Source organism: Mytilus edulis, chromosome 4, assembly GCF_963676685.1.
Source record: "Mytilus edulis chromosome 4, xbMytEdul2.2, whole genome shotgun sequence".
Classification (NCBI taxonomy): domain Eukaryota; kingdom Metazoa; phylum Mollusca; class Bivalvia; order Mytilida; family Mytilidae; genus Mytilus; species Mytilus edulis.
Window position 1 is genome coordinate 44,528,355 of NC_092347.1, and position 17,799 is coordinate 44,546,153.

General features: G+C 30.7%; 1 protein-coding gene across 5 annotated transcripts in view; it reads right to left on the reverse strand.

Annotated features, from left to right (window-relative positions):
- The window catches only part of LOC139519750 (small conductance calcium-activated potassium channel protein 2-like), a 174,721-nt gene that overhangs the window by 144,550 nt on the left and 12,372 nt on the right, over nt 1-17,799 (reverse strand). Inside the window, exon 1 of one of the 5 annotated variants that reach the window (XM_071312002.1) lies at nt 10,929-11,248. The exons of the other annotated variants lie outside the window; for them this stretch is intronic. The gene's annotated coding sequence lies outside the window, so the exon portion shown is untranslated. Of the gene's footprint in view, nt 1-10,928; nt 11,249-17,799 lie in introns of those variants that run through there. 5 annotated transcript variants of the gene reach the window in all.

The following is a 17,799-nucleotide window of genomic DNA, read 5'->3' on the forward strand; positions in this document are numbered from 1 at the left end:
TACGCACATTAAAATTCAGTTCAAGAGAAGTCCGAGTCCGATGTCAAAAGATGTAACAAAAGAAAATAAATAAAATGACAATAATACATAAATAACAACAGACTACTAGCAGTTAACTGACATGCCAGCTCCAGATCTCAATTAAACTGATTAAACATGTTTATTACAGATATAATAACAATAAACTAAAATAACACTTACCACTACTAAATGATTAGGAACTTTCAGGAACTAATTGCAGCTACTGTCCAGGTTATGTTAAAACAAATTTTCAGCTCCAACTGATCTGTTCAGTGAAGAGTTTTTATCATTGAAATAAAATGTGAACACATTCCAATCTTTTGGCAGACGTGAATATTCTCATGTGGCATTTATACCTATATGCAAGGGTACCTATATCTGGTGGTGATGATACACAGTGATAATTAACCATTTTTTTCTTCTTTTTGTTTAAGATGGAATTTAAACTTTTTTCAGCATTTTGGAAAAAAATAATTTTGTAAATTTTTCATGTTTTTTTCATTTATTTTTATAAGAATTAAATTTTAAAAGAATTTTTTTTTTAAATATTTAATTTTTTTTTTTTAATTTTTGAAAAATTTGATTTTTTTGAAATATTTTGCATTTATAAATTTATAAAGTTAATTTTAGTTGCCTTCGTCCATGCAAGCATGGACTAAGTTAGCCTTGGTTGCCTTCGTCCATGCATGCATGGACTAAGTCTGTTGTGTTAGTCCATGCAAGCATGGACTAAGTTAGGGTTAGTTGCCTTAGTGCATGCATGCATGGACTAAGTCTGTTGTGTTAGTCCATGCATGCATGGACTAAGTTAACGTTAGTTACCTTCGTCCATGCATGCATGGAGTAAGCTTAGTTTCTAAGTTTTCATGTTTACAAATCATGAAAAGGTTTAGCCATACTATCAAGTTTTGCAATTTATTTCCTAAGGTAAGTTATAATGCACAATATGTATGTAAAACATAATTAATAGGTTGAATATGAAAAAAACCAACTAAACAGAAAAAAAAGGTAATTACATCAAATTAAAAAATAATTGAACTAACACCATGAAATTAAGAGGTAAGAAGAAATGGAGGTTTTCTAGAATTGATGTTGATTTCCAGTTTTATTTAATACCTTGTTTACAGCACAATCTATGAAGCTACCGTATTATAAAAATTAGAAGACAATGGCCACCCGAGACCAAAGGAACGATATTTTTTTCAAATAAAACTTCGGTGAAAAAAATACTTACTGTTTTGTATGTTTTTTTCGTGTATTTAGAAATGACATCAGTTTCACTGAAGGTTTAAGTCAATCAGCATACAAAACTAAGGTAAAATCTAAACGTAACCATACAATCTTAAATTTGCAATTGTTATCAAACAAAATTAATATTCAGTGATAGAATGATAAAAGATTAAACAAGTTAGATATTTTCCTCGTTTAAATGTTCATATAATATAACTGAACTGATTGAGTTGTGTTTTAATTTTGTTGTTCTCTTCTGGTTGTTGTATTGTAAGAAACTCAGAAATCAATTAAAACCATTTTGTCAAGAATATGACGGTTGTTATCCATCGTTTGATGCGTTTGAGCTTTTGATTTTGACATAGTATTCGGGACTTTCCGTTTTGAATTTTCCCAGGAGTTCAGTGTCTTTGTGATTTTACTTTTTGCATGTTAAATAGAGTTGAAATGCTCTACTTTGAGAAAATATATTTGCAAATGTGTTATTCATATGAAAATAAGGAAAGAACTTGTATTCCATTTAGATTATAAATAGCTGACTGCAAACTTAATTTTTTTTAACGCATAATGAATAAGATGTTTTATTCAAAATGCACTCGTTTTAGTTCGGTAGAGGACCATTTGATATTATTTCTATACGTTTTCAACTCATGCTATGGGTCATCATATTAATGGCGATATAATCTGAATGTACTGGAATATAAAGTTTAATCTATCATAAAAGATTATATCTTCGTAAGTATATCAAAAGGTTCATAATCTGTTTTTGTGAGTGAATATAGACACATATGGTCACAGCAGCTGCTATTTTCGAAAACGAAGATGTGATCTGATTTTTTGTAAAGTAAAAGGTTTATTGTTGCATGTGCATGTATACATGTTTATTAGCATTGCACCGTAATCATTTCGAAAGACTGTGTCTTTATTTAAGGACGATGGACTTCACGTATTAAGTCCTTACGAAAAATACGAATAGAAGAGTTAAAATATAACTAGTGTTACGAGCATTTTTCAATTTTGTTCTTCTTGTACTAATTTCAACATATATTAGTCTTTTAAGATGCGAAAACTTACTCTCAATGGAGATTTATGCGATATAGATATATTTCTACATTTGTTAAACTGTTTATTTTGTTTAAAGCTGGGTTTTAAAATCACATATTTGATTTGAAGTGTCTTTGAAACCAAACAGTAAAGTCATTGATATGTGAAAGTATAATGAAAGCAATATCTATAATGGCAACAGCTAAAGGAACCATCATTGTAGAGATGAACATAAAATTTCAGATTTCAATTAAAACAAAGTAAAACGTTGAGATTAAACCGGGTATTAAAAGTTTGATACTTCAAACATTAGCTGAACTATTATTACCGACATGTCCATGAGAGAACTAACATAGACCTACTTCGGAAATTGTATATTTCTTGTTTGGTAATGTGACTTCCGTCACTCCAATATATAGATAAACAATACTAGTACTTATTCTTCATCAATCCTCACGTACTTATATTTAAAGATTTATGTTTAGAAAAGTGATTAAGGGTTACATTAAAAGGCAACTTTCAACAGCATTATTTAGTATTTGTTTCATAGTTTTTTTTTCTCTCAGAACTATAAAAACACCACAATAACTTTTTTTCGCAACAGGGTAGTTTTGAATCTGTAGGAGGTGTGACTTCGTTTTACATGTTCATTTATATATTTAATCTCTTGGCAATTTCCGGTTACCGAATTTTTTATTATGTGTATAACATTTTGAAGAAACATATAAAACTAAACAAAACAGGACATTGATATTCAACACGCGCTATATCAACATTATTTAACTGTTTTTTAAAGACTGTCATACAAGTGAAAGGTTTAGCCATCTATAAAACCACGTTTAATAGGCCAATTTCTACTTAAGGAAATTATTGTACCAAGTCTGGAGTATGACAGCTGTTTTTCATTCGTTTGATATGTTTAAGCTTTTGATTTTGTCATTTGAAAAGATACTTTTTTTTAAACTTTCCTTGGATTACGGTATTTTTGCTAGTCTACTTTGGGTAAAAACATTTATCTTTCAAACTTTTTATAAATGGTAAACAGTAGTTTTTATTCTTCAATAGGCGACAACAGTCATATGTGATATACGTTATTATGTAATTATGTTTTAAAATTGAAGTCAAATGGTATCATTGACCATCTTCAAACTACGCTTGTGTATAGCATTCATGCCCACCGTCATCTTACATCAAATCTATGAAAATTTGGAAGTCTTTCATGATAATGTTTACATGTCTCAAAATTTATATTGTAAATAAACACACTGCAGTTATGCATTGTAAATACAAAAATACATTATACCCTTACATCCTATCACACCACCCCTAAGTTAACTTTATTCACCTCTCTTATGTACACGAAGGTCAACTTAAGGCGCGAAAATATAATATTACTGTTTCCTATATATCATACACGCATTGCTCATATACTACACTAAACAGGTAAGTAATGGCATTGATTTAGCTAAAGGTATTCATTTACTTCATCGAGTTCACCGACTTCAAGATATGTTGTTATTGTGTGCATGTAATTGTGTGCGATGCATTCAACAATGCGGATCTTTATAACTGCACCATGCAATATAATAGCAATGCAGTGTAATTAATTGTTAATTATTAATTAAAAGTTGATTATGATGCATTTAGATGTTGGAAATTTTCTGTTTTGGGAAATATTCTAATTACAATAAAGTATAAACGTGACATTTGCAAGAATAGATTTCATGATATTTTACATAGCATGTTCATTTCACACATAAAATACCAATAAAAAGTCATTAGATATACGCTAGAGTCCACAATCAAACAGAATTCCTTTGTTTATTAGGGTTCCCCATTCTATAAAATTGTTATCGCATTAAGCCAGAAAACAAAAGATTTAAAAAAAAAATACAAGATGTAAATTTTCTGAAATTGTGAGATTGCGATATCTTTCATCCCTTCATTTATTTAAAAAAGAAACAGAAAACTTTCGATAATAAATATGTAAAGGACAATCTGGGTTGGATGGGGTTAACAGAAAGGAGAATAATGGACAAAAAAACAATTAGAATGAAAGAATACAGAATTAAGGGACCCTCATCCAGATCTCCTGAAACAGTGATTGTAAAAGAATCGTTAAATAGTGTGTTGCATATTATTTAAAGCTGACAATATTTGCAAGTTTACAAATTTTCAGTAAACTGTTTAAATAGAACTTGGCTGGCACTGCACTTCCTGTGTTACATCCAACACTACAGATTATATTCTTTCTCTCAACCATCTACCACCCGTATTGCACTCGTTGCACTCGGAAAGATATTGGATCATGTAAATATCGTGACAGTGACTTGCATTTGCCATTTCATCGCTTCCGAAATCTTTTATATAGTCCGAGGATTTTATAAAATGAGCTGAAGATTAAGTGGGAATTCGATCTTTGACTTTTGAAGGTTTTGATCAAACACGATCATATTAAAATTTGTTCTATTCCCAGTTGTCAAGACATCTAATACTTTGATTAAAACAATGCACCTGGTATGTAGAGCTTCCAAGTGAAAGTATGTTAATTATTCAATTATTTGTATTAACTTTTGAATGCCACTATGAGCAAAATGAGGTGTTTAATTAGTTATCAAAGGTACCACGATTATAATTAGTACGCTAGACGCGTGTTTCGGTATGTGAATTCGGAGTTTTAGAGTTCAATGCATTTTACGTAATGTTTTCAAAAGAGTCGACAAAACGTCGTGATTGGTTAGAAACTATGGAAATTCAACCAATGACGTGTCGTCGTTTTCATTTTGTGGTACGAAAAATTGCCAAAAGTCCTTTAGATTCTGAAACGGATAATCACAAACAAATGAGTATCTACATATCCAATGTAAAGGTTGCTCACTATCATAATTACATAATAATTATTAATGGATATATCTTTCCGAATTGTTTACCATGAAACTTATATTTATCTATGTTACAAATGAATTTCTTGCATATGTTTTTCAGAAGCTTTATTTTCATAGTTCTTTGATAATTTTGATATTGTTATATATAATTAGTTTTTAAGAATTTCCCCTTATTGAATTCACCCTGGAAATCGGTTATTTTTGTATACTTTTCTCAAGTTACGTCGTTAATTGCACGAAAAACAATATACTTTGAATCTTTTAGAGTAATTTAAGACGATCGTTTACTGATGGTAGACCAATACTCTATATGTTCCATCAATGATACAAAAAGCTTTCAAATAAAATAATACAGTAATTTTTTATGTCTAATTTATAACATTGAGTTATACTTGAAAAAATGAAACAGGGATAAAAATAAGATGCTTTTAAATGCTTACTGCTATTGATATCATGTAATATAAACTTCTATGGGTTTTCATGTATGTCATTCATGTTTTCTGTACAATGATTTTAAAAAAGAACTTCGAGTATGTCAGATAGTAACTGAAAAACAACATGTGTAATTTCAGTAAGTTTCCCACACTCGACGTATATTTTGTACATGTGTAATTTCAATAAGTTTCCCACACTCGACGTATATTTTGTACATGTGTAATTTCAGTAAGTTTCCCACACTCGACGTATATTTTGTACGTGTGTAATTTCAGTAAGTTTCCCACACTCGACGTATATTTTGTACATGTGTAATTTCAGTAAGTTTCCCACACTCGACGTATATTTTGTACATGTGTAATTTCAGTAAGTTCCCACACTCGACGTATATTTTGTACATGTGTAATTTCAGTAAGTTTCCCACACTCGACGTATATTTTGTACATGTGTAATTTCAGTAAGTTTCCAACACTCGACGTATATTTTGTACATGTGTAATTTCAGTAAGTTTCCCCCACTCGACCAATGAATTTAAATTGTTCCCTTAGTATCGTTCACCTCTTTTTTATTAGTTTTATTTTATTGAAAACTATTAATTTTCATCAAACATACGGACCATATAGGGCGTTTGCTGAAGACCGGTTTGATTTCTACTGTTCTATTGAAGAAACTTGACCGTCATGGTTCAATGAAGTGCAAAGGAAAGTTGGGATTTTCAAAGTTGAATTTGATGTTTATACCATCGGTTTGATTATATGATTGCTTTCTAGCAAAGGTTTTAAACTGAAATATTTACTAAATAATCTCAACATATTATCGATTTTCAGAAGAACTCAGCAGTAGATGTTCCCCTTACCAAGGAGAATCTAGTTTTGTCAGTAATTTGCCTCAAAATATTTAGTGTAGACATAACAATAGCAATGAATCAATTTTATTACATTTCACGCCTTTTACATATTTATAGTCTGTGTTTTTATCTAATGTTATAGTGTTTCTATCAGTCATTGCGTGTCAGTAATGATTATGTGTTATATCGATATTGTCTTGATTATTATCTGCTTTTACATGTTCACATATCACACATGTTCCTATAGTAAATGTAACCAAGGCATTTTAATCATAAATTCCCAAACAATACTTAACAATCAAAGAGGTTTTCGACACTGTCATTTGAACATTTGATTTCATGTTTCGAAATATGTGTATGTGATTGACACATCCTGTTTTATTGCCTTCGACCCGTTAACTTGCAGTTGTTCAGTCTATGTGTTTTACATTTCATGTTTGTGTATCTTTTCTTTTGTTTACTGTTTGGTCCTTTCCTTTATCAGTTTTTTTTTTCATTTCTTTTTCTTGTCTTATATATTGCTTCGGAACTGTCTACTTGTGTTCTTCTGGATTGTGTGCTGTCAAATGACTTTGGGACTACTTCTTTTTTTTTTGGTTGTCTCTCAATGTCTTTTGTCTAATGTATAAATCGGGAATGATTATTATTTCTTTATTGTTTCCTCCACGTGTCCGTTTTAATGTCCTGGGCACTTTCTGTTATGATGCATGTTTAGTTTCTTTTTTATTTTTAAATTAAAAATACTATCATACTGAATCAAATACATCCGTTTTGTTTGGTCTTGAGATTGCCTATATTATTTGAATCGCCATCCTACTGTTTGGTTTCAGGTGTATTCGACTAATTTTATTACAGGAATAAGTGTCATGTGTAGCAAAACTAATTTCTAAAATTACACTAAAGAGAACTATGGATTTAAGGTTATAAAGAGGAAGCCGAAGAATGAAAAGTATCTATTTATGGAGTCCGTTGCTGATTACAAGAAATTGTTGCCATGACAAATTATGATATTTGCCTGATGTTGTCTGCATCAATATTTATTTAAAGCGTTTTATGTAACGTTGACTGCTAATAGTTTTGTCAAAGTATAACCATCCTTTTTCCTATAATTTTATTTAAAATTCCTATTTTAAATCACAGTGCAGTGATTAAAAAAAGCCGAGGACGACTTCACAATGCATTAGCTTTGTCAAATCAGACATATTTGATGTCTAACTGCAGTTCAAACTAATTAATTTAAAAATTGGTGGAATGAAAATAGTAAAAACATTTTTTAATTGTCTAAATAATTCTTTATTTATACTAATTTTCTTCTACACGCATTATTAAAAAAATGAAAATAATTAAATTATTTAAGGTTAGTCTCTTTCATTTTGATTTGCAGAAGAACACAAATAACAAGTTTCTAGAAATACTACTGCATTCTTTTCTGTGATACTGAACTGGCTTTTATTCGTTTCCGTTTTATCAACTTCTTGCAGATTTTACTATTATAACGTTAGGTAACTGAACTGCGTAGGTATTTTGCATCTTATTCATTGTGAAGAGACTTATATAAATTGTCGTTTTGACATTTAATGACTAATGTGAAATATTACAGATTTCCCCCCAGGTATGCCCATTTAATAATCGGTGTATCACATTGATTTGTATTGGAAAATAAATCACACAAGAACTTAGTTGATATTTATCAGAGGTGATATGTTAAATTCTACTTCTGCTTGTGACTCCGTTTTACGTAGACATATATAAGGAGATAGAATCCCAATTCATGTATATATGAAACATGCAATTAATTCTATGAACAACACCTTATTGAGGGGTATGTAGCAAGAACAGATGTTATTCCCTATCAAACAGGCCTTCGAATTTCCAGCCCGTCATTGGGTTGGACCCAGATTGATTTGATATCAGGAGTACCAGAGGAAAGAGCAAACAAATTCCACCAAGAAGTCTATTTTAGATGGACGATACTTGTTGCGTTCATTTTGCAGCTGCATCATAACAAAATACAAATACATATCATTACAAAATACAAACACATATCATTACAAAATGAAACATATTCCCTACAACTGAGGTTAGTTTACACCACATATGAACTATAATGTCAAGAACCAATTCAAAAGTTACTTAATTGATCAACGACGAAGCAATAAATGAGATTTATATTGTTTATCTTTAACATCTTATATTTTCAATATGACGACGAATTAGATAAAATGGAATCATTTATAACTATCTGTAGTTAAAACCTTAAAATTAGGATAAAATGAAATGAAAGGAAAACATGAAATGTTGAAACACGTGTTATAAACAATAATAATAATTTGAATCAGCCAGTCAGGAATTAATGCCAACATTTCATGGTTTAATATTATTTATGATAAATAGAAAATAGTAAAATTATGGAAATACCAAACTCGAATGAAAGTTAAAACTGAAAGGCAAATGGAAAAAATGAAAGATCAATACACAAACGAAGGGAAGCAACTGTCATATCCCTGGCTTATTACATGTATTTCCTCTAGTTTAGTAGGTATCTAACTCTTACTTGTATAACAGTCATTTAGAATCAATAATATTGACAACAATGTTTGAGCAAAACAAAAACAAAATATCGGAAAAATATAAAAAAGATGGGCTCAGTAGTCAACATTGTGATATAATCTTAATCACCATAAAATAACTATTTCAACAAAGAACAACAAAATGCTATAACAATCTGAACGTCACTGATGAGTCTTATGTAGACGAAACGCGCGTCTGGCGTATTAAATTAGAATCCTGGTACCTTTGATAACTAATAACACTCTTGTCCGTTGTGGATTGGTTTTATAATTTCAAGCCCCAATGCAATGAGTAAAACGAAATACAAATTACAATATCGATCATCTTTTTAGTCTGATCTGCTTTTTTTGGTAATAACCGCTTCGATACTCTGAAGAGTATTAAATATGCTATTCGAAAATGATTCACTAACATATACTGAATACAACACTAAACATTGCTAAAACAATACAAATGAATGCATTGCATTTTTAAAAATTATGATTGCAAGAATTTTTTTTGTTATATATGTTGAAAGATCAATCTTGTTCTTTCATGCCAAAAACGTGTTTTGAGATGGACGTACCATTTTCCAAATATGATATATAATGTGTATAGTTTTGGTTCAAACCTTTCACACTAAAGTCTGTTACTATTGATCTAATTGGACTTTCAACATTGAATTGATTACAATTGAAACCGACATGAACCTGCTTAAGCTAGATTTAAGATTCTTATCAAGATATTAATCACAACGCCAAGAAACTTTACAGTGTAACATGAGGTATCCATTCAAATAAGAAATGGCGAACAGGTGTCATACAACATATACAATAATTCATCTAGAGATTTAACATGAACCAGTTAAACAGAGTTTGAAAACTGTCATATCTAGTTACTAGGGAAAAACAGAAACCATATTACCAAACTTAAGCTCGAACTTGATAGCCTTGATTTAAACGAGTAAATGGTATCAAATAGCAAAAAAATAATTTACAATCTGTTATCATGGAATTAGAGATTAATATCATACTGCCTTCATTGATAATCACATTGTAAAATTACGACAAAAGTATATATAAAGGTGTAATTGGAATCAACCTATTTACAAAGTATCAATTGCAAGTCAAATAAATCACTTACATTGCTTTGCAGATATATCCATTTCAAAACATATTGATTGATTGTAGCTTGTCGAATGTCCAGTATTTGACATATGCATATCAAGCTATTACAGTGAACAAATGTTTTCCATTCAATGACAAGGAACTAATAATAAAAAAAGGAGATATGGTATGATTGCCAATGAGACAACTCTTCACAAGAGACCAAAATGGCTCTAAAATTAACAACTTTTTCGTTACTTGCCTGTCTAGTCCTTTTTGTAATCTCAGTTTTATTTCATGAGAGAGTTGAAAGAAATCCAGTTTATGAAGCTACATGAAGGATCTTTTGCAATATCGAAAGGCGCTTCTGTTGCAGTAAAATCGGTTCTGTCTTCATAATTACATGCATGTTTCAAATGATTATATACTGGGTTAAACGAAATTATTACATTGTTGCAATAAATTCCATTGATTTCTAAGTGAAAAAAAAAACACCAAATTCAAATGAAGAAAAATCTTTAACTTGTGAACGAACAAGACTGATAATATAATCATGCACTACGCGCATTCGTCGATTAGTGTGTTGTTCGGTCACTCGTTGAACATTTTTCTTCATTTAAATCCTTCGATTAGTTATTCTGAAACATTCAAGTTGTTAATCTGCTCTTTTTGATTCGCATACAAACGGTTAACAGAACAATTCTTTCTTTGGTCAGATAACCATTATACAATCGTACTAATCCTTGTGAGATTTTTTTTAAATCAACTTGCCAAAAAAAATTAGTATGACTGAACAAAATGATTTCTTACCTTTATAGCTACTGCGAACATGTTACTCCTTCGTCGTTTTATCGTACAGACAGAACATAGATAGGTAAAATCATTGTGTATTCATTATCCACACATTATTATTAATTATCTACTTTTTAATAAAAATGATCAATATGTGACATTAATGAGAAGAAAAATTTAATTCTCAGTAATTACCACTCCTCAGTATAAATATTAACAGGTAACAGTTATTTCAGTACTAAGACAAGAAATCAATTGCTTAAACCCAACAGATAACTGGCAGACGTTTATATACTTGCAAGGATAATGTCATACCCTAAATTTCTTAGAAGTACCCTATCAGATTATCTCGCATATTGATTGATCTTTACATTTAGAAATAAAAATGCTAAAGTATGAGTAGTACCATCCAAGATGATTTATTGGTTTTATGTCCATGTGAATTGTGATTTTAATCGAATTGTTTCTCTTAGTTAGCTGAATGAACAATTCTCCCAAGAGGCTTGAGCATCACTTGTTGCATAATTTTAGATGTATGTAACAATACAATCGTTATCCTGAACTGATGTGATAAAAATACCGAAGTGAATCGTGGATGTTACACTTTTTTATATTTTCTATCTACCATATTGTTTTTGTAACGTTATTATTGTTATCACAGGAGCATTTTGAAAAGAAATTCGATTCCCTGGACGTTCACATAATATAGAAAACAACAAAATAGGAGTGCTCCTTCTACAACTTGCACAAAATACATTCATTTAAGTTATCTGTAAAATTGAATTGACCATAACATATTCGTAAAAGCTGTTATTAGCTAGAGTTTACATGATCCCAATCAGTCTACATAACCTTCCAACATATGACCCTATGATTTATAATAATAATAATCTGTATGTACCAAAGTCTTACAACTACAGGCATACTACACATAAACTACACACAGTCTACATAGATAGCAGAAGGTAGTTTGAAACTTATTACAATGGTTATCAAAGGTACTACTAGGATTATAATTTAATAAGCCAGATGCGCGTTTCGTCTACATAAAACTCATCAGTGACGCTCAGATCAAAAAAGTGTAAAAAATATGTCAGATCTTTCTGCACGAAATACAAGTGTATCCAAATTGCATAATTCTTTTAAGATTATTAGAACTCAGTAACTTGTATATTTATACCTAGGTTTTCTCCAATAACAAGATTTTATCAAATAAAATCTAAGACATTGATAAGTAGGACACTTTAAGATGAAATGCATCTCATCCTTAATGTCAATTTGATTAAGTTAAGCCATTTAAATTGATATTTTATAGAAAGCCTTTCTATGTTGTGATGTTACACTATTTTTTAGATAATGGTACAGGTTTGGTACCGTTAAAACGTTTAAACCCGCTGCAATTGTTTGAACATGTCCTAAGAAAGAAATCTGGTGTTCAGTAGTTGTCGTTTGTTGCATTGATGTGGTTCGTGAGTCTTTCTCGTTTCTCGTTTTTTATATAGATTAAACCGTTGGTTTTCCCGTTTACACTTGTAATTTTTGGGGCACTTTATAGATTGCTGTTTGGTGTGGGCCAAGGCTCTGTGTTGAATACCGTACTTTGACTTGTAATGATTTACTTTTATAAGTTGTGACATATATGGAGAGTTGTCTCATTGGCACTCATACAACATCTTCTCAAATCAACTTGATATACCAGATATCAACAAAACCTATACTAAGACACTCGTTTTTAATAAAAAATACAACCTATTTATCTTATTATTTGACCATTTTTGTATATTCATACCCTTCAATTGAAGAAAGACGAACTGACAATGTTATAAAAAAAATACACACGAAAACACAAACAAGGGTAGATTTTGGCTTTTTGTTAGTCTATCCACTAATACAGATCATGACAAAAATGTAAACTACTAATGTGTAATCTAGAAATTCATTGATTTATTCAAATAGCAATTTGAAGTTTTGCGGATTAAAATAATTAATATGAGTGGTTCTTCATACATAATACATTATTTAAATCACCATATTGAAATGGATGTGTTTTTATTGTTCTGATTTCTAAAGCATTTCTTTCTGAAAATTTTATTCCAGCTGGTTTCTAACTGTCTAGAGAATAATTCCACTATTTTGTAATAAACATTACATGTTTATAGCAATCATTTCTATTTGATTAAATTTTGTTTTTGAATCCCAGCAGTGCTTTTCCATGTGTTCATGTGGAAAATATGCAATAATTACAATTCCATGCTTTACAAATATTATTATACACTGAAAGTGAATCGCTTATTTCGAACTACTGTGAGGAAATTAATGGGTTCGTGATTTCTAACCGTAGTAAATTACCAGGAAGATATTAGAATAAAAAAGCTTTGAATCCTATATACTATAGTATTCATAATAGAAAAACATATAGATATAGGAAGATATGGTATGAGTGCCAATGAGACAACCCTTCATCCAAATAACAATTTATAAAAGTAAACCATTATAGGTCAATATGAATATTAATGCGTCTTGATTTTTTTATTATTTAAGCAGATCTTCCGAAATACTAAGGATTTTCTACAAACGGAATATATTACCAATGCTGTACTGGACCAAACCTTTCGGAATTTTCGGTCATCAATGTTCTTCAAGTTTGTTCATTGTTTGGCCTTTGTAACTTTTAATTTACTTTCGTAGACAAAACGTGCATTTGGCCTTCAAAATTGTAATGATATATATGGGGAGTTTATTTATATACTTGGTCATATTTATTGTAAAAAACAGCAGACTTTAAGTATAGTTGACATTACTTATGATGGCGAGACATTAAACGCGTTACGCCTATAATGAAAATCAACATTCAATATTCAGTTGAAATACTCAACAAAGATAGGGCTTTTGTAACGGTTATTTACTAAAGGATTATACCATTAATTACTTAACTAAATTATCCACAGTACCAATAGAATTTGTCTTTTTAACAATAGTTAAAAGGTTAATTAACTAAGAGGAAAATTTTCTAAACAAAAATTCCCTAAGCATATGGCAAATGCAACACATTAGCTCAAGCACACCAAACGAATAGATTAGAACTGTCATATTCCTGACTTGGTACAAAATTACACAAATAAAGTGTTCAGTGAAATACCCTATACCTAGGTGAAAGTCCGTAATGATATATATATGAATTTAACTATGTGCGGTTAGAATGTGGTGTTGAATTCACTGACCAAATAAGATGCAGTGCAACGCTGTTTTCCCGTAAAAGAATATTTGCAACACCTTTTAAAGGGGTATGTAGTAAAAACCGGTTCAATTCAAAATTCTTGCATCCACCAAACAAGCTCTCGTAGTCTAACTGAAGTTAAATCTCCCGCCATTCATTTAAGTTGACCTACAATACAAAACCTACATAAGGGTTGTGATTTTTTAAATTTTTCCTCGTCCCAATTACGCTGCGATGAAATATAGACGTTACTTAATGTGAGGCTAGAACCAATTCCATGAAACAATCACGGACTTTAATAGCTTTTTCGCTAAAATGTCATCCGTCAGTTAGTGAGACACATTTTTAAGAGGTAGTTATTTCAATGTGGAATGAATGAATATGAAGTCACGTCCGATTTGAATGAGACTTAAGTCCGACTCGAGTATTGAAAGCTCGCCACGTTTTCTGTATGTTAAAGAACAGACAAATGTCTGCCCCTATCTATTATTCTTCTTTTTGTGCCAAATTTATGGGCATAATGTTTTACGGTGTTTGGGTCCGTTCGTTTATCCGTCCATTTGTCCCTCCCGTTTCAGATTAAAGATTTTTGTTAATGTTTTTGGTCAATACACTTGAAACCTATTACACATGTTCCCTATAATATGATCTTTCTAATCTTAATGCCTAATTAGAGTTTTGACCTCCATTTCACGGTCCACTGAACATAGAAAATGATAGTGCGAGTATGGCATCCGAGTACTTTGGACACATTCTTGTTTCAACTTGATTTAACCAAACTAAGGATAGACTTATTAAAAAGCAAATACAACTTCAGAATGTTCATGCGTACGAAGTGCCTTTCTTGATTTAAGAGGAAGATCCAATACAAATATTTGAAATCAAAGACTGTATAAGAATCGAGGCGGTACACTTTATTGAAAGGAACTTAGGAGCAAATTGGTGTTTGTATCACGCTTCCTCTCGTTGTTACTTATAAGGTAATGTTATTATTTTCTTGTGATATAATACTTTCATAAATTGTGTATTGAAAAATAAAACCGCTGACTCTACTGCAAGTTAAATTATTGTTTTGAATAGGTCCGCAACGTCATTGAACATTATTGTACATGTTGTGGATTCTATTTTCAATTAGAACAAGCTATGTAGTGCAAAGAAGAAATGAAAAATAAAACAAAATGGATCCATTTACGTTTCAATAAAACACGTCAAGGTATTTATAATTTTTTCTTTTGATGTTAAATAATCACAATCGACACGATGATAATAATTTCTTGAAAGTGCAGTTTTATAGATTTTATGTAACAACGTACATGTCAACTACTCCTTGGATACGTCATGCCGACTCCAGACCGGGAACCTTTTTCTTTTATTTTCTCTTCCTTATTTCTATATAATTATTGAGAATGATAAGCACTATTATTTTTTGATTATATGAATAACCGGATGTGGGTATCATGAATCCCTGAGCTGTATAGCAGGTATTATAAATCGGTTCACATTACCCAAGACTTCCTTTGATAATAAATTATACTTTCTCATTAAAGAGTTCTTCCTGTATGTATACCTTAAGGCGGAACTTGATAATGCATGTCGTGTTAGATTTTTCTTTACTCTATTCCAAAATACGACGCCAAAGATGAAATGATCCCGTTAACTAGTAAAAACACAATATTTTGTTTCAAGGTTTGAATTTTTTTTATAGTTCTATGGCTATGCTTTTTGGATTTGTATAACTATGTTTTCAAACCATTAAGCAAATATCGCTCTCTAATATAGTGTTGTAACCTGCATAATTCAATCCTTACCGATTGAGTCTTTGTAAATTTACCCCCTCTCAAAAAAAGCAGGGCTAAGACAAGAGCTGCGTCTAGTGATTTTTTTCTTCAAATAATGAATAAGATTCTATACCTTCAAAAAAGAAGAGATCAATACAAATTATGGTTCAAGAACAACGCCTTCGGTTTCACTTTACATTGAAAACATATTTGTTAACACTGTTAAATTAAAATTATTGAGGTGGAGTATACCATTGTCGCTAATGCTGCAATTCCATAAATAGAAATGTTCGCTCATATAATAATTTACTGGCCAGTTTTCAACACTCTTTTTAACAATTCACCTTGGATCAATTTCGCACCTTTTAATTACAGTCGTGGTTGATCAAGAGTACCTTGTGCACGTGAAAGGCAGTAATACCCGTTCAAATGTGTAAATGTATTCTAATCCATATATACATCTTTCAGTAAATGTCCTCAATCTTACTAGATGTGACTGTTAATTGATAAATCCAGCAACACTTTATTGATCCTATCCAGTAAGATATGTTGTAAGAGCTCTTGTGAGAGCAGAAGGTCAAGCGACCAGTTTAGCACAACAATCAATCAATCGAACACCAAATATTTATTGATGCCCCAGTTTCTAAATGAGTCAACACTTTTTAATAACTAAGCATATAATTTTTAATTTGTAGACATATAACTAAGAATATAAATGAATTCATAATATAATTATTCTCATTCTTTATTCAATAGCTGTTTCAATTTTGAATATTGAATAATAAAAATCACTAGTTTTATGTACACTTGACCCACACAAATCACAAGGACTATCAACTGTATGTAATTAAAACCTTGATTTAAAAAACATGTTAACCTTTATATTTATCAATGAAAACGTAGTGGAGGTTAGTTAACGTGTTGAGATCTCATACACTACCCCGACTTTAACTTGATATGCTTATAGTTGTTTAAATCACAATGACTTATGTACCAATTCATTGAAGTCCGGCACCAACCATTCCCCTATTGTGGAGAAGGGGCATGGTTTGTTCTGTGAACAACTGTGACATTCCTTTAATAAATCAAATACAAAAAATAAAATTCTTCAAATTATAGAAAGATTATTTTTTTATTTCAATGATGACGTTATATTGCTTTCAATAATTTTGAATGGAAACACACTAGTTTGCTTACGTTCGTTATCAAACAATTTCCCTTTTCCCGAACATTTACAAACAAGATGGATGTTTGGTGCATTACGTCCTTACTACCATACATGTAGATAACTCTGATACGACCTTTGGTATTCGTCCCTACCGGATGTATCAATATCTCTCCCTACCGTATATATTGTTATTACTTCCTACAGGATGTGTCTATATCACTTTCAACCCTTTCCCAACCAGATATACATTATCTATAAGGTTTTATTACAGGTAATTCCTGCACCGAACAATTTTATAAACCGTATTTTAAACATTAGAAAGAACAATGCTAAAGTATTTAGTCTAGAACATTGCGAACATTTGGAATGAAGTTAATTATTGGACAGTGTGTCGACTTGATAAATTATAACAGTTTTTGTGAACGAGCTTACGGAATATTGATGGTAAAAACACTTGATACAACCTTTTGTTTAAACTTATTATACTTCTTTGTTGTCATTGGTCGTTAAGCAACCAACAATTGATAAATTAATGTTCTAAATATTTTTGTTGAATAAACTGAATGTGACTTTTTTCCTTTTGTAATACTGGTAATTTTAAGCATTCCTGTCAAGTTTTATCATAATCAGTTCAATAGTTCTAGAAAAATCTAGTATAATGTTAGACGACATCTACAGCGATTCGAGCAAAATTTCCTCAGAAAAAAAAACTTAGCCGCATCATGA